The sequence below is a fragment of the Phacochoerus africanus genome, chromosome 13 (genome assembly GCF_016906955.1).
Source record: "Phacochoerus africanus isolate WHEZ1 chromosome 13, ROS_Pafr_v1, whole genome shotgun sequence".
Taxonomy (NCBI): domain Eukaryota; kingdom Metazoa; phylum Chordata; class Mammalia; order Artiodactyla; family Suidae; genus Phacochoerus; species Phacochoerus africanus.
This window is the reverse complement of record NC_062556.1, coordinates 2,227,179-2,251,213: the sequence shown is the minus strand read 5'-3', so window position 1 is coordinate 2,251,213 and position 24,035 is coordinate 2,227,179. Positions and strand designations below refer to the sequence as shown.

The following is a 24,035-nucleotide window of genomic DNA, read 5'->3' as shown; positions in this document are numbered from 1 at the left end:
CCTATGTCTTTCAGCTCTTAATTCCACTTTTCACCAGCATGCACTTAAAATATGTGCTGATGGTTGCGTTTTTAATGTTACAGACGGTACTTTTCACCTCGAGAAGTTGTTTTTGTGTCTTTACAAAATTTTATGGTTAATATTTTGATAGTGTCCGCTTCCTTCCCAGAATTGCAGTTCTAGGTTAAATTCCTTTACGTGTTTAAAGAGTCTCCTTACCCTATTCTAGCACAAATGTAGACCTCCCACGTTGTAAGGCTGTGTGCTTTCTGAGTCTCAGCATTCTCTCTGGTGGTAGTGACTCTGTGTTCATGTCTTGTTGGGCGTAAGTCAAGCCGGGATGCAGAGATAAAAGTAAGATTCTTCCTGGGGCTGCGTATGTATTCTTTTCACAAATAGCTTCCCCCTACCACGTGCGTGACACTGTGTGGGAAGGCGAAAGCACTGAAGCACTGGCCCTAAGGAGCCTGGAGTTGGGTGGTGAACTTGTGTAACCCAAGCAATGGCTGGATGTGAAGCCTTTTCCTTGTTCATGGACCTGCCGGGAGGGTCATCAGTTCAAGGGCATTTCCTCTGTAGTAATTTTTATACAGAAGTAAAGAGTTAAGTGAACAGAAACCCACATATACAACTTGTTCAATGGTGGTGGGCAGAATGAAAGTGGCTCATTTCATGGCCAGTACAGAATGTATCTCAAATTATAAATGGAGCCTAACAGGTATTTGGAGCAAGAATTCTATTTTCTGGGTAAGTTGGCAGTCATGTCTTAACTATTCTTTGGGACCGAGTGTTAGAAAATATCATTTTATTTCAAGTGCATAAACGTTTTCAGAAAGGAAATGTGTAAGATTCTGTTTCAGTAGATACGGAAAAAGCATTTTTAAAAGAGTATTTATTCAAGATAAAATTTAGCAATGTGCGGCAGAATGGACTCTTCTTAACCTGCTAAATGCTATCTGCCAAAATCCATAGCAAATACCACATATGATGGTAAGGTTGTAGAAACAACCCTTTACCATCAGGAACCCCACAGGAAGTGGCATCCCTTCAGTGTCGTGGGTGAAGGATTAGCCAGCGAGCTGGGGTGGAGCAGAAATAGCAACAGTCCAGCAAGAACAGAAATTCTGACAGCCCTGACATCGAGCAAAAAAACCGAAGTGCAAGAAAGGCTGGGGGAAAAATGTAATTGTAATGTATACATGTAAGGATAACCTGACCCCCTTGAAAAAAATAATAATAAATAATTAAAAAAAAAAAACCAAAGTGCAGGAGAGGGTATTTAGAACAGTGTCGTGTGTGTGTGTATGTGTCTGTGTGTGTGTGTGTGTGTGTACAGCTGAGATTACAAAATAGTAGTTTACTGTCGTTACGAATATATGTAAAAAGGAACAAAAGTAAATACTCAGAAATCTGGGGAAGGAGGAGGATTGACTTGGTTTGTTGGTAAATATAACTTCTGATAATAATTTCTAATTATTTTATTTATTTTTTATTTTTTTTTATTTGTTTTTTTTGTCTTTTTGCTATTTCTTGGGCCGCTCCCGCGGCATATGGAGGTTCCCAGGCTAGGGGTCGAATCGGAGCTGTAGCCACCGGCCTACGCCAGAGCCACAGCAACGTGGGATCTGAGCAGCGTCTGCAACCTACACCACAGCTCACGGCAACGCCGGATCGTTAACCCACTGAGCAAGGGCAGGGACCGAACCCGCAACCTCATGGTTCCTAGTCGGATTCGCGAACCACTGTGCCATGACGGGAACTCCAATTTCTAATTATTTTAAAGTAAAGGATCTGAAGTGAATATAATATTGGGTACATGGGTATTGTGTGGTTTGTACTTTCGAATACATTTGAAATATTCATGAGTTAAAAATGGTGTAAAAAATAAAATGTTATCTTTGTATTACCACATGATGGCACCATAAATCCACCAATGTATCTATCATTCCAGCAGTTGGGGACAAATGCAAGTATGCGTTATATCCATTGATTTATACAAAGTCAACCAAAAGTCTACCGCTTCCTAAATGTGGCTAAGAAGGCTTATGTGCATGTGTGTGTGAGAGGGAGACAGGGAGAGAGAGAGAGTTTTTCTTAGGATAGATTTCCCTGCAGCTCAGAATTGGGAAGAAACCCAACCTGCAATAAAGTGGAATTTCAGGAGTGGCGGAGTAGAGCCGTCTCCATCTGGGAGCTGCTGGATTCGAATCCGGATTGTTTGGAAGAGGAGCTGTTCTTGGATTTGTGTAGATGCCTTGCTGGCGCTTCTTTTCTGCTCAGGAGAAATGGGATGACCTCTTAAACTGGGGTAGATGGTCCCAGCGCCGCCCCTACTAGCTGTGGGATGCAACACTCCGTTTTCTAGAGCATGGGCCAAACAACCCGATCCACAGAGAGCGAAGTATCTCATTACATTTCCCCGATGAAAGGCTCTCGATCCAGGAGCCTGGCACCTCTGATTTGCCCACGTGTCCCTCCACTACTTGTCAACCATTTGTTCAAGGGCCGCTTCTGTTTACTGTGCAACTCCTATAAAATACTCCCTTAGCAATAAAAGTGCTTAGTGAAAAGAGCATTCTACACTTGGCTGGGCTTTTGGAGAATCAATGAACAATAATTCATTTTCTTCAAGAACCTGCATTGTGCTTGTTGGATGAAAGAACAAAGATTTTATTTATTTAGGTTTTAAAATAAAGTATTTAAAATTCTTACACAGATCATACTGGAAAGAACATAGGTTTTTTTCTCTTCTATTATCAGTAGGTCTAAAATGATAATTAGTTGACTTCATAAAGTGATATGACTGTTTTTATGAATTATGCATTTCCCAGTTATGAGAGTAAAAAAACAGAACCAGAACTCAACAGTGGGAAATGCTGCTCCCAGACGTCTTCCTTGGGCCACCTTTGTGGTTGCCATCTCGTTGGAAGGTAGGTCGCAGCATTTTCTTCCCCGGTTGGCACGTGATAGAGTCGCAGTAACATTTAGGCAGCAGTGTTTAAGATCCGCAGTGAGTCCGAGGGTTTGGTGCAAGGCTGTGTCTTGACTTGCCAGGGTGAGTGCACGTTCTAAAACTGCAGTTGCATTGAAGTCTTTGCTCTGTTAGGTGGTTCTTTGGTTTTGTGAAAGAAATTGGCTTTAAAATTGCACGTTAGAGCAGCGTCGTCGGGGCGGGGGCAGGGCACAAGGGCCAAAGACGGACAATCGACTCGTGATGGCCGAGACAGGATTAGAAGGTGAAGTAAGCCGAAAAAGTCAGACAGACTTTGTGGCGGCGAAGTCACTGAAACAATTTGGGACAAGAGCCACCAGAGATGATGTTGGAGAATGATGTGAATTAGAGCCTCACAGGTGTGATTTTTCTAAGCTCTCAGGCCGAACGGCCGATCGTAGTAAAGTTTGAAACCCTGAGGGCCGCACCCATAAGATAAAGGGAAAGTGATGTTTGATGCAGTGGAGAGGCTTTGGTCTTGAAGGGGCCTTTGAGAAAGGCTAGAAATCTGGCAAGCAGACCGGGAAGGTTTATCTGCTGACGGCCGGAGGGGCCTCTGCGTTTGCCCAGATGGCGCTCAGGATGTTTAGTGGTGAGAAGCAGTGCTGGGGGGTTCAGGCTCACCCTCGCTTTTCTGCGGTGGTTTTCGCTCAGGTCATTTTCAGGAACCTGGAGCTGGAAACAATGTTGCCATCTAAGCATCGTTTTTTCTTTCTTTTTTTTCATTTTTTGAAAGTTTCATGGAAGTAGAGAGGATTTACAGTGTTGTGCTAATTTCTGCTGTGCAGCAAAGCCACTCGGTTATACATGTACACAGGTCCGTTCTCTTTCAGCTTCTTTGCCCGCATAGACCAGCACAGAATGCTGGGTGGAGTTCGCTGTGCGGGTCCGCATAGCCGTCTTATCTGAAAGTGAGGAGGCTGCAGGGCCGTGATACTTCCTGGCGTGTCTCCAGCAGGAGGAAGGACCAGCCTGTCTGAACTGCCTGAGGTGTGCCCTTGTAATTCAGTTTTCGGGCTTGGGATGGGGGCGGGGGGCCATGCGTCCACTGGGGTGCCTACCTGTCCTCCCCTCCGAGAATCAGGAGGAGGGTCAGAGCAGCCAGGCGAGAGGCGGGCTCGGAATGAGCAGAGAGACGCCCTCTCCTTGGGGTTGTGTCCGTTTGTGGAGGCTGCAGTCACCGGGTACCACAAGCTGCTGGGCCGAAAAGCAGAACTGTCGCTTGGAGACGCTCGAGGTCAGGGCGTGAGCCGGACTGGGCCCCCTCTGCAGGCAGCATCCCGGCCTCGGTCCCGGCTGCGGGCCGCTCCCGGGCGGGTTCGCAGCCGTTCTCCTGGCAGTTTCTTCCCCGGCCCTGCTCCTCCAGTAAGAGCTCGTCTTAAGTGAGTGCGTCCACCTAAGTCAGATCCTGAGAAGCTGGCCACACGGCTTCGGCACGTCCTTTGGGAGGACGTGATTCAGGCCACGGCAGGGCACCGTGGACCCTCATTAATGACAGATTTTCGGGGAGACACAGTCGTTCCGGTTACGGCGAGGGCTCTGTCTGCATCCCTGCTCATCCTCTGCCTTTTTCTGGAAGGTTATCCGGCCCTAACGTGTAAACTGATACCTTTATACTGGTGCCTCCGAGGTCTCTGTGGCCAGGCCCTCCCCCGACCTGAAACCCAGGCTGGTTTAATCTGTTGCCTGCCCACCTAGCGCGGGATGACCATGCAGGCGCAGAATCCTCTGTGAGCACCAAATTTAACTGCTTCACCAAACCCAGCCACACAAGTGAGTGGCACCGCCATGGGGCCATCGCCCGACCCCGTCACCTGCACCTGAGATCAGAGCAATCTCTCTGAAACGCAGACCCCACCGCTTGACTCGCCTTTGAATCTGAAGACCTGTAGGCTCTGTCCCTGTCTCTAGCTTCAGCTCTTCTTTTTCCTTTTATGTTGCTAAGTTTTAAACCACTCGTCGAGGAGATGCTGTGTGCCCAGTGTGGTCCAGGCACGAACAGGGTACAAGGAAGGCGGGATGTGTGATCTCTCCAACCGGGAGGGCTTCCCCGGTGTTATACACACCCCACCCCTAAGATAACCCCGTAAAAGATGGGCTTCACCGAAAGTCAGAGCAGTGGGACCGACTGAGCTGATAGGAGGTGCTTAGCCTTCAGATGAAAAGGACAGTGAGACTGTTTTCTTTCTTTTTTATTTATTTATTTATTTTTTGGTCTTTTTGCCATTTCTTGGGCCACTCCTGTGGCATATGGAGGTTCCCAGGCTAGGGGTCGAATGGGAGCTGTAGCCACCGGCCTACACCAGAGCCACAGCAACTCGGGATCCGAGCCACGTCTGCAACCTGCATCACAGCTCATGGCAACGCCAGATCCTTAACCCACTGAGCAAGGCCAGGGATAGAACCTGCAACCTCATGGTTCCCAGTCGGATTTGTTAACCACTGCGCCACGACGGGAACTCTGAGACCGTTTTCTTGTGTGCTCTTTGTTGTACTTCTTTTTCCAGTCGCCCCAGCAGCACGGATCTGTTTATATCTCTACCCAGTTGACCCTCCCTTTTCTTCCCGAGCCTGAGCACCCTGACCCTAAGGTAGAAATAGGAAGAAGGCAGGGTCGTTAAAATGACCGTCTTTAAAAAGCACGTGACCTGGCTCAGGGAGTGCGCCTGAGATTGGAGCCTCCCAGCTGAGAGGAGCCAGGTGAGGACAGGCAGAGGCGACCTGCCGCGGAGAGAACGCCGATGTGCCTCTCAAGGCTGCTGCCCTGGTGACCTCAGCAGGTGCAGGAGTAAGGGGAGAAGGCTCTGCAGATGAGGATTTGACGACAGGTGACATATCAAAGACCGAGTCCTCCATCAGCCACAGAGTCGTAATTTCTCATTTCTGTGGTTCATCCGTAAGAAGCCGTATCCTGCCTAACTGTGGATGTGGGAGAGCCTGCTAGAGATTCTGCCCGATTGAGGCTTCTTAGAAGGACCCTACACTCAGAAGGGGAACAACGAGGAGGAGACGCACGCGCACCCGGCGATGCGCTCAGAGTGCCCCCCCACCCCCTGCAGAGCTTCTCCTGAACCGCGTCGCTCCCATAGGAGGTTCGAGAGGTTAAACAGGGTTTAGAAATGTCAGCTCTTAGATGTGAAGTGTGTTTGTGAAGAGAGAGTGTACAATCAGTTTTGTCCACGGTGCCCGGCGTTGCTCTCAACACGCAGGTACTTGTGCCTCCGTTTCTCTTGTGACTCTAGGGGTGGAACTGGGGTCACGTGAAAGCTCGGGATTTGAAATTCCGAGGAGCCGTCAGATGGTCTTACAGCTTCACCTTCCCACAAGCAGAGCAGAAGGCTCCTGATTTTTCCGCTTGTCCCAGCGCGTGCTGAGGTCCGTGTTTCTGACCTAACCATCCGGTAACTGTGCTGTGTCATCTCCTTGTGGTTCTGAGTTGATTTTCCCCAGGGACGCACCTTTCCACCACGGATGGCTGGATAAACACAACCTGGAAGGGCCACACGATGGAATATGAGGTGCTCACACAAGGGACGGAGTGGTGACACAGGCTGGAACTTGAGTGAACCTCTAGAGAGTCAGCTGAGGGAGAGGAGCCAGTCACAAAGACCACGTGATGTATGAACTCATTAATATGCAGTGTCCAGAAGAGGCAAATCTTTAGAGACAGAAAGTAGACTAATTGCTGCCTAGGGCTGGGGTTCGAGAGAATGGAGAATCAATGCCAATGGCTATACACTTACGTTTTGAGATAATGAAAATTTTCTCTGGTTAGATGACACTGACCCTTGCACAGCTTTCTGAAGAGACTAATGCCATTAAGTTGTACATTTAAATGAGTGAGCTTTATGATAGGTACAATTTATATCTAATAAAGCTGCTAAAAACTATACTTTTTGGATGATCAAAGCTGTGATACTTTGCTAAAAAAATCAGTAAACCTTTTGTAATGTGAATAAATATCAAAGAATTTGCTTTTTAAAGAAGTATATGTTTAGATGTATTCAGTTTTCATGAATTAGAGCATTGACCAAGCTCTAGGGGAAAAACACTTATTTTGCAAGCAATAGTAATCCATCCGTCTTTGTCAATTTGAAATTGAGACCTGAATTTTATTTTATTTTTTAATTAAAAAACTTTTATGGCTGTATCTGCATCTAGGGATCAAATCAGAGCTGCAGCTGCTGGCCTAGAGCTGGATCTGAGCCGCATCTATGACCTACACCATAGCTTGTGGCAACGTTGGGTCCTTCACCCACTGAGCGAGGCCAGGGATTAAACCTGCATCCTCAGGGAGACAGCGTTGGGTCCTCACACCTGCTGAGCCACAGCAGGATCTCCTGAGACCTGAATTTTACGCGCAAATGATTTAAATGCCTCCTGTCTTGGTCAAGGACTGGCTTTTGGTCTCAATTAGAAATTGCTTCAGTTTGAGAGAGTACCTATCACATGATAAGAATCCAGGGCAGAAAGTCTTGAAGAATCTGTTATCCTGTTGTACAGCTAATAAATAGTCCAGTGATTTCTCTGTTAGAGAGATGAAAATCGGAAATGGAGTGGAGAACAAAACTTCAGGTTCAATCTACGTTGCCTATCAGTGAGGCAGACTCTAAAATTTACCCAAGGATGAGTTCATTACAATAGTTCACATTTTTTTCCCTCCAAAGCACTTCTACATGCATTTATCTTGTTTGGTCCTGAAAAAAAAAAAAACAAAACTGCGTGGTGGGTCCTCGGGGTATTCACTGTCCAGTCTTGGAGGTAGGAACTTGAATGACAGGACAGTATGGAGTCTGGCCCCGGGGCGTGGGGACTGGGGTGCAGGTGACATCCCTGATAGCCTGCGGTGTCTGGTGCAGCCGCCTCCTGCCCTCTGTGGGAGCCGAGAGCGGCGTATAAAGGAGCCGAGTCTGAGGCTGGAACTGAGACTTCACTCGGGGTGGCTGCGGGAAGGATTCCTTCTGGGAACCAGAATGCGTTTTCCGAACACAAAAAGCTTCAGCCTCGCCGTGAGTCTGGTCAATCCATCCTGTTAGGTATTCGTGTTCAACTGTGTTAACATTTCAGATTCCTGTCTCCAAAGGCGTCTTCCAGGCCTGACTTTCAGGGCCTTTTAGTTTCCCTTCAAAAGGGGATTGTTTCACTTGACCTGATGCAGGCTTATCTCAAAATTCCACTGGACGCCCAGCTCCTGAGCTTGCGAGGCGGGCGGGTCAGCGACGGGCTTCGTGGTCCCCTGGTGACCGGCCGCGGTGAGGGGCCAGCGTTCCACCCGCCCCGGAACCAGGCGAAGCGCATCGCATTGCTGGGAACCCAGGACCAACTTCTCCCCGCGCTGCGTTGTTCACTCTCACGAGTCCTTTCTCGTCCTGGGGCCCGGAACGTGCACACGTCTTTGGGAGGCTTCAGAGGCTGCTGCGGATCCCTTCAGACAAAACGCCCCGCCCCCGCCCCCCGGTCACGGTCACGGGAGCAGGTGATGCTCTTGATTCATACGAGCAGGTAATCCGCGGGCTGCGCTCCAGACCGTGAAGTGGGTTTAACGTAAACTCTCCCTGCGAGGGGGGAGCCGGATGAAAGCAGCATCTGTCTTCCGCGCTCCTGCCCAGATCTGCCCGTTGTCCAGGGTCGGGCAGGACGGAACTGCCCCGCCTTTCTGATGGGGCGCAAGGGCCTGTGCCCGGTTTGCCTTCCCCTCGGCCGACCCAAGGTGGGCTCCTCCTGCTGCCTGTTCCGGCGCCCATGCAGCCGCCGCTCTTGGCCTGGCCGAGCTGGAGTCAAGGCCCCGGCAGGTTCTCTGTTCGGCCCAGGGGTGTCCGCACCCCCGGGGGGGGGTCGGTCCGTGGACTCCAGGGCCTTCGATGGGAGGACAGACCCTTTAACTCACGAGAGAGTGACACAGGGTCGCTTATGGGGTGGGGGCCTCCTCTAAAAAATAGCTTTTTTGTGTCAGGGTGTTTATCGTGTGCTCCTGTCATCACTGCGCGAGGGGGGCCACGGCTGCCCCTGCTCCGACGGGCACCGAGCCTTTTATCTGCGAACCTGAATGTGGCTTTGAAGGCTGGGCAGGGCGCACATTGCAAGCCTGGTGACAGGGGAGCTCAAATGGTTGAGTAAGAAGTGAGAGCAGATGAGAAAGATATATGGCCACTAATGGGAAAACAGGATTACTCTCCGCATCCTTTGGCTAGAGGAATCAATCCTTTGTTCCCACCTGACTGAAGAATCCCAAGCATTCCAGGTCAGGTCTGTGTGGTTTCAAATGATGCCTCATTTGCTTTTATGACTTGCAATAAAGCAAGTAGTTCAAGGCAGTCAAATTAGTTAGATTATTTTTATACTCACAAAAGGGTAGGATCAGAGTGTCTGAGGCAAACGCGGAGATTATCTCCTGACTGTTTCCATTTTCCTCTATTTTAATATTCTTCATCCGGAAAAGCCAAGGGCTGGGTTGTTTGGGAGTTCTGTTTTATCAGCACTAAATTCCCTGGGGTTCGCTCATTCCTGTAAGTCTAAAAATAACCTCAAAGTGAAATACATTTATTTCTGATTTACTGTAGTTTGTTATAAAAACAAAATCCCAGAACGACCATTGATCTTCCTAAAATGTGGGTAAGAGAGTACTGGTGTGTGAAAATGCCCACACTGGAATTCTAAGTGAGGATGCCTAAAACTTCATGAACCAGGAGCGGGTGATGGAGTTTAGGAAACTAAAGGGCCACATGCCACCCACGGCACTGCCTACGAGTGAATGTAAACGCCAAAGAGCATCTCGGGACGAAGCTCGGCCAGCTGAGATAGGCAGCTGGTTTTCACCACTAGGTAGAGTTAGTGCTTGTAAACTTTTCATTTGTATTGGAGGAATCAGATTTATCCATGGGCAGCATACATATTGACTTCATGAAGTAAAGTGTGCTTTTAGCTATACCACAATATAATTTTAGTGGTGAAGCCTCTTTAGTGATTTTTTTCTATGTAACATTGTTTTAAAAATTTTTAGGACCCTACCTGCTGCCTATGGAGGTTCCCAGGCTAGGGGTTGAATGGGGGCTGTGGCTGCCGGCCTGCACCACAGCCACAGCAATGCCAGCTTCAAGCCCCATCTGCAACCTACACTGCAGCTTGTGGCGGCACCAGATCCTTAACCCACTGAGCGAGGCCAGGGATAGAACCAGCATCCTCATGGATACTTGTCAGGTTCTTAACCCACTGAGCCACAATGGGAACTCCTCTCTGTAACTTTAAATTGTAAATATCTCATGAGAAAGAAGACCTAACTTTCCTTGAACGAACAGACAATGCTGTTTCTTTTTTTTTGATTATCCCGCTACCTGGAAGATAGATTATGGCTGTAGGGGAGTGCCTCTCAGTTGAAACCCACACCCAATGAAATATTTTTATACACAGACATTTGTTTTACTTCCCTAAACTGATCATTTTTCTCTGCATAGATTTTGTTGCCTGTTTGCTCCTTTGCCCAAAGCGTACGTTATTGTATATATAAACTGCATAACTGCTCTCTGAGCTACACGGAGAGAGTAATTAGTTAAGCACTCGAGGAGCATTGTGGTTTTGGAAGGAGTGTGCTCTGTTGATCGTAAGGATTCCTACGCTAGCCAGCTCTGAAAACTATGAAAAAGGGTTTTACTTCATCACAGCAGTGTGGTAAATATGAAGTCAGGAGCCTGTCCATGGTGGCACAGAAGTATGCTGTTCAACTGCAGGCAGCAGAGACCCAGGACTAACTGGCTCGCACCACAGTGGTGCGTTATTTATTGGCAAATATTCCAGATGTGGGCCGTCTCAAGGTTTTCCAGCTGTTCTGTTACTTGCAGTGTCTTGTTTTTTTGGTCGTTAAACTTCTCACTTCTTTTATTTCAGAAAAGTAAAGAGGTGTTCGTTTTCTGTTGGCTCAGCAGGTCAAGGACCTGGTATTGCCACTGCTGTGGCTCAGGTTTGATCCCTGCTCTGGGAACTTTTGTATGTTGTAGGTGTAGCCAAAAAAAAAAAAAAAAGTAAAGAAAGGACCTACAATTGCATCACCCAGAACCAACAGTTAATACAAGTTTGCTCATGTGATTTTTTTGTTTGTTTGTTTTTGCTTTTTAGGGCCACACCCAAGGCATATAGAGGTTCCCAGGCTAGAGGACTAATCAGAACTACAGCTGCTGGCCTACGCCACAGCCACAGCCAGACGGGATCCAAGCCTCATCTGTGACCTACACCACAGCTCACGGCAAAGCCAATCCCCAACCCACTGAGCGAGGCCAGGGATCAAACCTGCATCCTCATGGATGCTAGTCAGGTTCCTTACTGCTGAGCCACAGTGGGAGCTCCCACGTGTTCTTTTTCTTTCTCTTTTGCTGAATGATTTCTGGAAGCAAAGATAGTATTTTGGTTTGCACAATCAAAACTTAATAGATATTTTCTTATGTTTAAAAAGTTAACAGCCATTCATTTGAATTATCTTGTGTCCAGTTCACATTCAGATCTGCTGTGAGTGTTGGGAAAAGCACAAAGTGCCTGCCTTTCTTGCTCTCCCAGGTTTAGAGGCGTTAACGTCTTTGGGGTTAAGCGATCTCCTCCTTTGGCTTCCCTTGGACTGAGCTTGCACGTGGGAATTAGGACAAAATCTACACAGGACCCAACAAGAGGTGTTTACTCATGACCTTGGATTTATTCATTCGCTCCACAAATAAGTCACGGAGCGTTCCCGTTGTGGCTCAGCGGCTTAAGACCTTTTTATAGTCTGTAATCCAGTGGGTTTGAGTATTTTCACAGAATGGTGCTACCATCGTCTGTGTTTAGGATATTTCATCACCTCAAAAAGAAATTGTGTGCCGTGGCACGCGTTCACCCATCCATGCCTTTTCATGGCTTGCCGGCTTTCTTTAAGCACTAAACACTGTTCCATTGAGTGGATCGACCACCATTTATTGAAGTTGGTTCACCTGCTGAAACACATCTTGGTTGCTTCCCAGTTTGGGTAATTTGGGGTAGAACTGCTGTAAACATTCACGTGCAGGTTTTCTTGGGGGCGTATGTTTTCAGCTCATTTGCATTAATCCCCAGGGGGGTAACGGCTGGATTGTGTGGCAGGAATAGGTTTAGTTTTCTGAAAACCTGCTAAGCCGTCTTCCAAAGTGCCTGTAGCATTTTGCTACGTTAGCAGTGAATGAGAGGTCCTGTTGTGTTTCGTTTTTTTAAAATTTTTCGTGGGGTACAGTTGACTTTTGTGCTAGTTTCAGGTGGACAGCAAAGCAGTCAGTCATACATATACATGTGTCCGTTCTTCTCCCTTAGAGGTTGTCACCACCCCTCGAGCAGCGCGTCCCTGTTGCCTGCATCCTCCCCAGCATTTGGCGACGTCTGTGCTCTGGACTGCAGCCCTTCTAGAAGGTGAGCGCCTATGTCGTGGTGGTTCACATTTTCAATTCCCTAACGTCATGTGGCGTTGAAGGGACTTCCATATGCTTATTTGCCATCCGTGTATCTTTGTTGGTGGGTGTATGTTCTGCTCTTTTGCCCATGTTCCTGAGCTGGGTTGCTTGCCTTCTTAGGGCTGAGTTTTAAGAGTTCTTTGTATATTTTGGACACTAGTCCTTTACCTGATGTTTTTGTTTTGCAAAAAATTGCGTGCTTGTCTTTTCATTCACTTAACGGTGTACCTTGCAGAGAACAAGTTTTTAGTTTGATTGACATCCAAGCTATTATTTTTTCCTTGAGTATTGCACTTTTGGTGTTATATCTAAAAAGTCATCACCAGAAACTTCCTGGTGCCCTAGCTGTTGAGGAACCCGGTGTCGTCATGGCTGTGGCTTGGATTCAATCCCTGGCCAGGAACTTCTGGCCAAAAAATTAAAAGAATATAAAATTAAAAATCATCACCAAACCCAAGGTCACCTTGATTTTCTCCTATGTTATCATCTAGAAATTTTATAATTTTGCATTTTATGTTTAGGCTTATGATCTATGTTGAGTTCATTTTTGTGAAAGATCTGAAGTCAGTGTCTGGATTCAATTTTGGGTCCAGTTCCAGCACCATTTGTTGGAAAGATTCTTTTTTCTCCGTGGGTGGTTCTTTCCCAGATGAAATTCCCCTGAAGATATTTCTCCTCCACCATATTGGTTGGTTCCTCTGTTGAGTGCCCCTGACTCGAACTGTCAGTTGTCTGTTTACCACTCAAGGGGATGGCAGAGCCTGTGGTCAGATAACCGGGGCAAGGCTCCTTCATGGAAATGCTGGGGTACCAGATTCTCTGGTCGGGGGCGGGATGAAAACCCCGCTCCCCAGTGAAGGGGGCACAAGCATAGCATCGGCACCTCAGCTTCTCCCACATCTGAGCTCACGTGACTACTGCATGGCCTAAACGCTTGAGGAAGAAGTGGCTTTTCTGTCTCACGTGCCCCCCGTGTGTGTTTTCTTGCTTCTGCTTCTGGGCGGGAGAGGAAGTGCGGTTGTGCGGGGACCGGGGGAGTCAGGCTTAGAGCTGGTTTTCAGTTCTTCCGAGTCAGCAGAAAACCCTTGCCGAGCTTCTTTTGAATGAAAATAAAACAACGTAATGGAAGTTTGCCCACCTTGAAAGGGATGTCTGTGGATCCGTGGGTCTTCTCACGCCCTTTCTCAGCTTTCCCCGAGGTCCCTGCGCCGGGACAGGTAGAAGCACGGGGCTCCTTGGGCGCCGGGCCGGCCGCAGCAGGCGCGCGTGCTGGTTCCCGGGCCCTTCCTCCTGTGTGTTACGTTGCAGACCTGAACCCACACACGTACTGTCGCCCAAATGTGGAAAACGAATGCCCGCACTCTCAGTCATTTGATGGGCACTGCTCAGCCCCGTGTCTCTGCTCTTTGAGTACATGGACCGCCCGGCGTGCTTGGCACAGACCGGGGCCACTACCCTTCCCTTCCTGGGTGACATCGCACAGAGCCTGCTTTCCTGGGGTTCCGCGAGTCACTCGGAGTCCCTGGAGGCCGTGGTGGGGCCAGCAGAGCGTCCGTGTCCCGGAGCCGCTCCCCGAAGGCTGCGGAGAGCTCACGGGGAAAAGCCAATGGCTTCTCTTCGCAGCCGATAAAGCTGTCCCTTCAGGTTTTCAGGGTCACTCCTGACACGCGCAGACGCGATTTCGGGGCCGCCTGCACCCTGGCCCCGCGGGGCGGGCGCCCTGCACTGGGCCCGCAGTGCGGCGACGTGCCGTCTGCTTGCTTTCTCTCAAGATACACGGCAGATTTTCCTTTTGCACATGTACTGGGAACAGAAATATTCCTCGACTTGAAAACCCGAGTGGATTCACAGTGTCGTGCCGGTTTCTGCCGTACGTGCGGCGCAGTGACGCCGTCCGCCCCTACGCACCTTCTTCTTCTCCTCCTGGCTTCCCTCGCGCTCCCTCCCAAGACACGGAAGGCAGTTCCCTCGCCGTCCAGCCTTTTGATTGACTGGGGGGCTTATGCCACCCCTGCCAGCGGCCGGGTCTCCGCGGTCTTGTCGCTCTGCGCCTCCTCCAGCAGGTGCATCCTGTTGTCCCCCGAGTCCTCCTCCCGTTTCTTCTCGGGCTCATCTCGGGCCCCTCCGCGCCCCCGTCGCCTCCCGGCCCAGGCGCCCTCCGCTCTGCCCGGTGCCGCCCGGGCCGGGGTGGCTGCAGGCTCACAGCCCTGCCCGCTTCTGGGCGCGGGTGATTTCCCAACACGGGTCTTCCGGCTGGACTGCGCCCCCCCCCCCCCCCCCCCCCGGCTTGGGGACGCGAGCCCGCGCCTCCCCGGCGTCCCCTCCGCGTGTCCTCCCCGCCCCCGCCCCCGCGGTCTTTCCCATTCGCCGCGACCCCGCGACGCCTCCTCTTCTCTAACCACCCGGCAACCCCTCGGGCTCTTCTCCAACACACTGGCCTGGGCCGCATCCCCTCCCCTCCCCTCCCCTCCGCCGGGTCCCAGCCCTCACGTGTCGCCTGCAGAGACCCGCTGGTGGCCAGAGGGAGCCCGAGGAGATGGAGGAAATCCTGCCTCCCGCTGCCTAAACCCTCAGCGGCCGGGCGCATCCCTCAGGGAAGGGGTCAGGGCCTCTGCGGCCCGGGGCTGCCCCCCACCCCAGGCGCCACGTCCACCTGGGTCCCCCCGCCTCAGGCTGCACCCGGACGCTTCCCCCGCGGGCGCCGCGTGCCCTGCGCTCCCTTTCTCTGCTCCTCTGACCGTCCTACGGGACGTGCCACTGCCCGTGGCCACGCTCGCTCCCCCTCGAGCCCTGAAGCGCCGCTGTCACCCGCCTCCCCCACGCCCCAGCCGCCCCGAGGGCAGGGCTTGTGCACCGCAGGCATTCCTGGGGCCTCCCTGCATCTGCAAGGTCACCCCGCTGCCCCAGGGCTCGGCGCCTGCTGAATGATTCAGAAACACAGCCCTGGGGCAATAACAGGACAGGACAGACCCGCGACAGCACTGAGGTCACAAGTGAAGTGGCGCACAAGGCGCTCAGCTTTGTTGGTTGGCTTTGGTTTTCCGCGTATGGGAAGGAGGGCGCTGGGGTCCCCCAGGTTGCACAGTTGTTGGTGGCAGCGCCCACACTCCCTCTTGGGAAGGGAGGGTGGTGGGGCGACTGGAAGCCTCTCCATGGTGAGATTCTGACAAGTTGTCTCCCCACAGCCATTTGGGGTGGGGATTGCCATTTTCCTGTCCAGGTGACCCCCCAAACCAGCTTAAAATATTTATTTTTGGCCAAACATGGACAGAGCTACTTTGACGTCCGTAAAGTCTCAGGTCAAGTCATAACTTCTTTGGGATAGAAGATAAAAAATCATAGAGCTAGTGGAAAGTAGTACTTCCTTTGCATTTCCAGGGGATCTACTTTTATTTGGGATTTTGGGGGCTTTATATTATATCTGAATGGGTCATATACATTTGGGAAAAATGAATTATTCTCCTGCCTACCTCAAAGGAGAAATGAATTGTGTGTATGATAGTGAAATTATTTTTAGGCACATGCGGGTCATACATAGAAGTTCTCACTGGCTTCCGAAGGGTCCTTTTCTTGTAACTTGGGATAAATATAGATACGCAGACTGCACCTACATTTATTCCTGTACAAAGATTTTCTCACCTTTAGAAGAGAACAGATGCTCTTTTGTGCACCTTCCAGAGCAGGTAGTTATGTGTTCTCGCGCAGTCCCGAAAGGGAAATCTATGTAGGTCAAGGAAGCCACAGGAAAACTCGGCCTCTTGCCACCTCCCCCTTTCTGGGCCCCCACCCACCCCATCCGGCCTCCAGCCCCTGGACGGCCCACCCACGCACCTGTGAAAACACCCAGCCCTCCAGACACCAAGCACAGGTCTTGAACTGATACAGCTACGAGCTGACTCCAAAGGATGCCCGTACAACCCCGTCGGGAAGACACGAGGTGTTTCTATGCTTTTCCTTCACCGTCCTCACGAAAGAGGATCCGGCTGACCCCACCGATCCACCTACGGCTAAACGGAGGTGGCTGCCATTCAGCGATTCCAGCCGGGTTGACACTCCCTCAGCAGAGTGCGGGGCAGGCCCCTGGCAGAGAGGCAGCGCCCAAGGAGGATGAGGACTGCGTGTTGAATGGAATTGGCGGCTGACCGTGACTAGGCCCCTCATCCGGGCTTGTCTCCAGCGTCGACTGCCAGTGCACTCAGCTGTTCTTGGTTGTACAACATTTGTGTTCTGGGAAATCAGAGCCACGTCTACAAAGCTTTTGATTTTCCCCTCACACACAACGTCCAGCCTTCTGGAGGGACAAAGCCCTCTTGTTGGCGTCCACTGTGGGCTGCCTTCTTCCTAGACCCTCGGCTGGGATCAGGCACCTCTCCGCTGCCGTCACAGTAGCCATCTGTTCCCGCATCCCCACTCATTCCATTGTGCATTCTCCGGGACCACATGCGTCCCTTTCAGAGGCCGGGGTGGGGGTTGGAGGAGGGGTGCCAGCGCACGGTGCTCACGACCTTTGGGGGGTTAACTTGGATTAGATGAATACATTAAAGCAAACTGGATTTAGTCGGTCTTGAATGGGAAATTGTTTCCCTTTGTAATCAACACTTGAGTTGTAGTTGATAAGAGGCATCTTTAAGGAATGTTGCTTGGTTTTTGTTCCAATAGAACCGTCTTCCGTCACGCGTAGGACTCTCTTTGAATCCTGAAATGGCTCTGGCTTTGGAGGGCCCGCCTGCAGGTGCCCCACACAGAGGCCAGGGTGAAGCAGGGAGACTCCACTTCGTAAGAACAAGTGGTTCTTGGTTTTTAAGACGCCTGAGTTCCAGTGCTGGTTCTTTGGTTTCTTCTTTCTTTCTGTGATGCCTGGGCTGATTCCAGCAGTCTGAGGGCATCCGAGGGAAGGGCAGGTTTTGGCAGACGTGAGGAGAGCCTCCCAGGTGTTAAGCCCTCCGGTTAAAGTCTGAGATCTCGTTGGATCTCGAACCAGAGTTTTTGCAGAATTCATGGAAGTGCGTGTGTCTGTTTCTGTGCATTGACACATGTTCCCTTTGAAGTTCTCGCATTGGTCTGGCAGTGGCTTTGCTGTGTTACATCACTCAGTTTTTTCTCTAGTTCCCTTCCGTAAATCAGCTCATCAGGATGTGTAAACCCGTGCAGACATTTCCCCGGGGCCACTCCACCTCTTCCCAGTGTTCAGAAAAGGGAAGCTGACACCTACTAACTGTACTCAGAGGAGCCCCCAGCTGTGACACCTGTGAGTTCTGTGCATCCTCAGAGCAACCCTAGGAGTGAACTATTACCATTGCCTGAGAAAACTAAAATATTAGCAGCTTAGGAAGCTTTCTCAACTTTGCAGAGAGGCTAAGCAGCCAGACAGGTTTAGAATAAGGTCTGGCTTCAAAGTCAATTCTCTTCGCCACTCTTTTTTTTTTTTTTTTAAATATCGCTTCAGTGTTCTGCAGGTCACACCCTGTTACTTTTTATTAAAAAAGGCTCCTTTCATATTAATCAGATTTACTTTTTTTTTTCTTCTGCTTTTTTAAGGCTGCACCTGTGGCATATGGAAGTTCCCAAGCCAGGAGTGGCATCAGAGCTGCAGCTGCCGGCCTGCATCACAGCCACAGCAACATGACATCTGAGCCCCGTCTGTGATTGGCGCCACAGCTCACAGCAGCCCCAGATCATTGACCCACTGAGCGGGGCCAGGGAGCGAACCCATGTCGTCATGGTCACTTGTTGGGTTCGTTACCGCTGAGCCATGAAGGGAACTCCCCAGATGTACATATTTAACTCAGAGCACTTATTGAAGGCCTCCAAGATGCTGGGCAACAGTGGCAGGCCCTGCAGATGCAAACCTGAGAGGAAAAGTATTCTGGTCCTTGGAGGAGTCACCAGAAGGTATCACAGACTAAGGCAGGTGGCAAAGCCTCATTATAATGTGCTGCCAGATCATTTTTCCTACTTGATTTAGTTGTTTTAAGGTTTTTTTTTTTTTTTTTAAATCGAAATAGAACCTGTACACATGCAAAGTAAACTTAAAAAGTAGCTCAGGTCCCACCCGCCCTTGTGTGCAAGTGCCGGTCTTGGCAAGTAATCAGCTTCAGTTTTTAGCTGCTTTATTTTCATGTTTTCAATAATAGGCTTAAATGAATATTCCTTAATTACTCATTGGTTTTTAAGTTCCTCTGAACTAGTCACACTCCCAGCTGCCACCCCAAACACACATATAACACACCCACACATTGGACTACAACACACATACACTGGCGTTCCCGTCGTGGCGCAGTGGAAACGAACCCGACTAGGGACCGTGAGGACGTGGGTCCGATCCCTGGCCTCGCTCAGCTGGTTAAGGATCCAGCGTCGCCGTGAGCTGTGGTGTAGGTCACAGAAGCGGCTCGGATCCCTTGTTGCTATGGCTCTGGTGTAGGCCAGCGGCTACAGCGCTGATTTGACCCCTAGCCTGGGAACCTCCACATGCTGTGGCTATGGCCCTAAAAAGCAAAAACAAAACCCCCCAAGCTCCCTGCGCCCCAAAACAGAAAAACACATACACCCTCTGTCTCTAGCCTCCCTGCTTAATTCATGATAACTTTTGGCTAAATTAGTGGTTATGACTTATGCTTAGGTAAGTTTTGTCCACGGATGACAGGTAGTACGTTTTAAATATATGTCACCTTGGTTTGTTTTTATTTTCTTAGAAGAATAGTGATTTTTAGAACACATTTGATTGCCACCTGAGTACCTGTAAATGAGTTTCTCCCCTAGAAAGGACTGGAGTGCCCTGTGAGTTGAGTGTACACTTCGGGCCGTTGCAGGGTCCATGTCCACACACCTCTGGGCCCACGTTCTCCTAGCTGCACTGGGAGCTCGCAGCAACGCCCGCGTCCTGGAGGCTCCTCCGTCTTTGATACGGACCCTTCCAGCTGCCCCGTAGAGGCTGATGGTTACCCAGCCCGGGAAAGGGCCCAGGCGTGTCGGAATGTTGATAGGATTTGCGCTGAAGCCATGGACGACTTTGGGTAGTATGGGCATTTTAAACAATATTAACTCATCTGATCCCCGAGCATAATACAGCTTTCTCTTTGCTGTATTGTTTGTAATTTGCTTCATCAAAGTCTCAGAGTTTTCAGTGTAAAGTCTTTGTCTCCTTGGTTAAATTTATTCCAAGCATTTTGCCACTTCCGAGCTGCTGTGGGTGGGGTTGTGTTCTTTGTTTCTTTTCAGATAATTGCTTGTTAATGTCTAGAAGGGTAACGCATGTCTATATGTTGATTTCATACCCTGCAACTTCACTACATTCACTGGTTGGTTCTTTCTCTTAAAAAAATTTTTTTTTCTTTTTACGGCCACACCTGCAGCACATGGAAGTTCCTGGGCTGGGGGTGGCATTGGGACTGCAGCTGCCGGCCTCTGTCACAGCCATAGCAACGTGGGAGCCGAACTGCATCTGTGACCTACACCGTCTTGTATTGATTTTATTTAACCCTGTAAACATTTTAATTATTTCTTTTTTTCCCCCAAATTAATTTCAACTCACAAAAATTAGGGGAAGGTATCACATGTGTGCAGCCGTGATGAAATTCGCAGAATCTGCAAGTCGTACTTCATCTCGAGTATGGATGTGGCTTCACTGGAGCATCACAGACAGAACGAGGAGGAAGCGTTGGAAGGAAGACGGGCGGGGAGGGCCCGCAGACGGCGCTCTGTGCAGGCTGTCCCACGGCTTCGCTTCGGGTCGTGACGCTGTGTCTGTCTGATTCGGGGTCACGTCCTGGGCCTTGGTGGAAGGGAGCGAGGGCTGTCGTGGGTTGGGAGCAAGCATCAGCCTGCCTGCCAAGGAAAATCAGACTGGGCCAGAGGAAAAGGACGTTTGGCTTTTAAGGGGGGGCGGGGGGGGGCTTGAGGGGCCGGGGAGGCTGATGAAAAGGGATGCGGAGGTCGGCCTGCGGCAGGGGTGGGCCCCAGGCTGGCTTTGACCAGGCCGCCGAGGGCCGTTCAGAAGGGTTTGAAGAAAACCTTTCACTGCAGACTGACAAACGCGATGCGAATTTGGCCTGAACGCGTGTGAACTGTGAGGCAGGCGCAGTGCTGCAGTTCTGACAAAGAACTGTGGTTCTCGAGAGGAGAGCAGTCAAGGGTCTGGTGGGTGGTTATTCGTTCCCGAAATTTTGTGCCTAAGTCCGTTTTTGGGAAACAGCTCTCTGAGCCTCTGCCGTCCTGAGAGCGTCACGGGCCTGGAGCTGGGGGCGGGGCCGGCACCGGGGCTGGGTCAAGTGCAGACCCGAGACCTCCAGCTCCGTCTCCGGCTCCACAGGCTTGGTGGCTGCCCTTGAAATTCTGTTGTTTCCGTGAAAATGGCACCAGTCCCCCGCCGTCTGCTATCTCCCCGGCTCTAATATTTTAGCAAAACCCGTTATTAAAATGCAGAATGCACTGTAGTGTTTCCTGCAACCCAGCTTTTCCTTAAGTACCATATGGCAATTGTTTCCAGAGGTGGGGAGAACATTTCCAACAAACCGTGTTTTGTATGGCATCTACAATTTTGAGTATATTATTGTACAATTTTAGTATATAATAATTTAGTCTATTATTTAGTAGCTAGACTTTCTCCTTGAAAGTACAGCTTTTCATGAGTTTAATCCTCGACTGTTCTTTCTCTGTTCCGTGTGCGTGTGCGTGTGTGTGCACATAGGTATTCTTCATGGTTGTTGATTCTTAACATGTTTATGCCCCTTTATGGGGCACATTGTTTTAAAATATTAACCAGTCATTATCCATATAGGGTTCACAAGGAAAAGATGTTAGAAACCTCCTTAAATAGGGAAAAAAGCCCCTCATGATGCCACTTCCCATATCAGGGAAAATATATCAAAACACGTCCTAGGGAAACGGTGGGCCGGTGCCTGAGAACCGTAAGGTATTAAGCGTCAGCCCACAGCGGTTGTTGAGGAAAGACCATCTCGGGCTAATTGAAGCCTAAGGCCCAGATGAGAGCCCCTCCCTCGGAGGCTGCGGACTGCGGTGGGTTGAGGGGCCCGCCCGGGAGGCGCTCGCTTGACCGTCCCTGTACCGGGCTGGGGCCCGCGGCAGGAAGGCGCCCTCGCATCGTCGGAGCACTTGGCCTCGTGCAGCATGACTCTCTCCAGACCAGAGACGTGTTACGTCCCGGGAAGGGTGAGCGGCGAGCAGCCCAGGACGCTGTCCGCGCCGTGCTCTTTGCCGTGCGATGCGAAAGCATCCCGGGCGGGCTCCTCCACCCACCCTGGTCCGAGGAGAGGCGCCCCAGCAGGTGCCGCGTGCCGTCGCCAACGCGCGCACGTCGTCAGGATGCGGGAGAGCAGACGCGTCCAGTCACTTCCGGGACGGACGCTTTAATGTGTTTTGAAAAGAAATCAAATGCCTCGTTAAAGGCAAGTGAAGGGTAAAGTGAGAATTAAATGTTAACGATGAAAAAATTAAGGCCCTTCTCCAAGCATGTGCTTCTCCGAAACTAGAAAACTTAGGTGCCTCGTAAAGATCGGAAAGTTGGCAATCACGGAAAAGAAACTCAGGGACCTGCAGAATAGACGGGCGGTTGCCAAGGGGGAGGGGGAGGGAGTGGAGTGGTCGGGGAGCTTGGGGTGAGTAGACGCAAACTGTTGCCTTGGGAATGGATGAGCAATGAGATCCTGCCGTGTAGCACTGGGAACTCTGTCTAGTCACTTAGGATGGAGCAGGATAACGTGGGAAAATAGAATGTGTACCGGTATGTGTAATGGGGTCACCATGCTGTACAGCAGAAAAAAAATGGATTGGGGAAATGACCATTAAAAAATAATAATAATTTAAAAAAAAAAAAAAAGGTGGTGATCAAATGATGACTTCAGAGAAGATGAAAACTCATTCCAATGCAGTCCTGTCTGGAAGTTGTTGGGCTCATTGAGGCAGCGGGAGAGACCCTGAGAGCAGCTAACGGGTGGTTATGAAGAGCCCGGCCCTCCTGCGAGAGGCCGTGGGGGTTGAGAGTTAACCTTGGTTCAAGAGAGACATGTGAAGGCCTGGGCGCAGAGGGTCCAGACGCCTTTGCAAGGAAACCAGCACACACTCAGCCTTCTCAACCACCTGCCCATCACGCTGTTCACGCCAGAAGTGAATCCGGGGGTATCATCTCTGTCTGGGGTTGGATGGCACAGACTGTGGATCCAGGGACATTTCTGATGGAAAAGTCAGCAGTTGTCATGGGAGTCTGCGGCAGTTATTATTGATTGCTTATGGATTGAAATTCTTCCACTGGAAAGCACTAGCATCTCTGGGCGATGGTTTGAGTGCAGCAAAGGGTGGCCGCACACAGGGTCCGGCTGAGTCAGCCACTGTGCCCATGCCACCCACTGGGCATGGCCTCCTGTGACAACGCCTCTTGCTGGAACATGGAAGGGCCTGCGCTCGCCGTACCTCTGGGCGGCGGGGCTGAACACAAGAGGGTGAGGGCACATCCTGGACGTGTCATGCATCGTCACGGAAAACGCATAAGTCTCAACATCGGAATAAAATGGGACAAATCTCCCCAAAGTGGATTTGAAGGTCGGCTTCGCTGGGACTTAATTCAGGACCTGGGACTTGCAGCCTCCTGTCTTCACCTTTGAAGATGAAGACGCCTTTCCATGTCTTAAATGATCATACGGACCCTGCAGGGTCGCGAAGATGGAATAAGACATGGTGGGAAGCCCAGCCGACTTCTGGCAGGTGCTCCACGTCGGCCTGCTCTTGGGGTCCGATGAACTGTGCAGACATGAACTGGGGACGCTTTCTGCGCCGTCCTCGGGGCCGGATTCGTAGCTCCTGCAGTCAGCTCGTGAGGAGGAGATGGGATTCTCAGTGTGAGAAATTCTCACCTTGCTGTGCCCAGAGTTTGACGCAGACAAGGCGTGACCCTCCTTCTGCGGTTGCGGGTACATCCTCGAGCGGCACCTGTACACGCCCTGCCTTCCCCAACGCTGGGGCCAAGGATGTGTTACCTCGCGGTATGAACCTCAAACTTGCTTTTGTAGAGAGCCTCATCCTCAGGGGAGCCCCACAGTCACCGACTGGCTTCCAGTCACTCCTGGACGCGGAATCCCGGGCCTCCAGGTCCGGGTTTCTCCACGCAGAGGAGGGTGAGCCTAACAGCACTTCCCGCGCACGGGTCTTGCCGGGCACTAAACGTGTCTGCGCACACAGAGCCGACGAGGACAGGCGGTGGTGAGTGCTCCGTGGAGGGCAGGGGTCATTGTCTCCTTATTGACAAGTCGCCCCGAGGATGTGAGCTACTTAAGGATGCAGTAGCTGTACCTCCAACACAAACGGATGGGGCCCCCCACCCCTGCAGACACCACCTTGGTGCCAGGGTCAAGGAGAGCCACCGTCACCTGCCAGCTCCCTGTTGGCAATAGTCAGTGCCCTGCAGGGGCGAAGCCGTGAAAAAGTCCTGCTATCCGGAGTGTCGTCATGGTTCCCCGATGGCATCTCATGGGATGGGAGCAAATGCTGCCTGAGTTGGTGTCCTCCCATCTGCCCAAGGAAGGAAGCCCAGCCTCGCCTCCAGAGAGGCGTGGCACGAGCTGTGGTCTGCAATCCATAGATATAATTGG

The 24,035-nt window shown here is 50.7% G+C and overlaps 1 long non-coding RNA gene across 1 annotated transcript in view; it reads left to right on the top strand.

Annotated features, from left to right (window-relative positions):
* LOC125113621 (uncharacterized) overlaps positions 1-24,035 on the top strand; it is an 80,782-nt gene that overhangs the window by 31,403 nt on the left and 25,344 nt on the right. Inside the window, exon 2 of the long non-coding RNA XR_007131516.1 lies at positions 12,296-12,391. This is a non-coding gene — a long non-coding RNA (uncharacterized LOC125113621). The remainder of the gene's footprint in view (positions 1-12,295; positions 12,392-24,035) is intronic.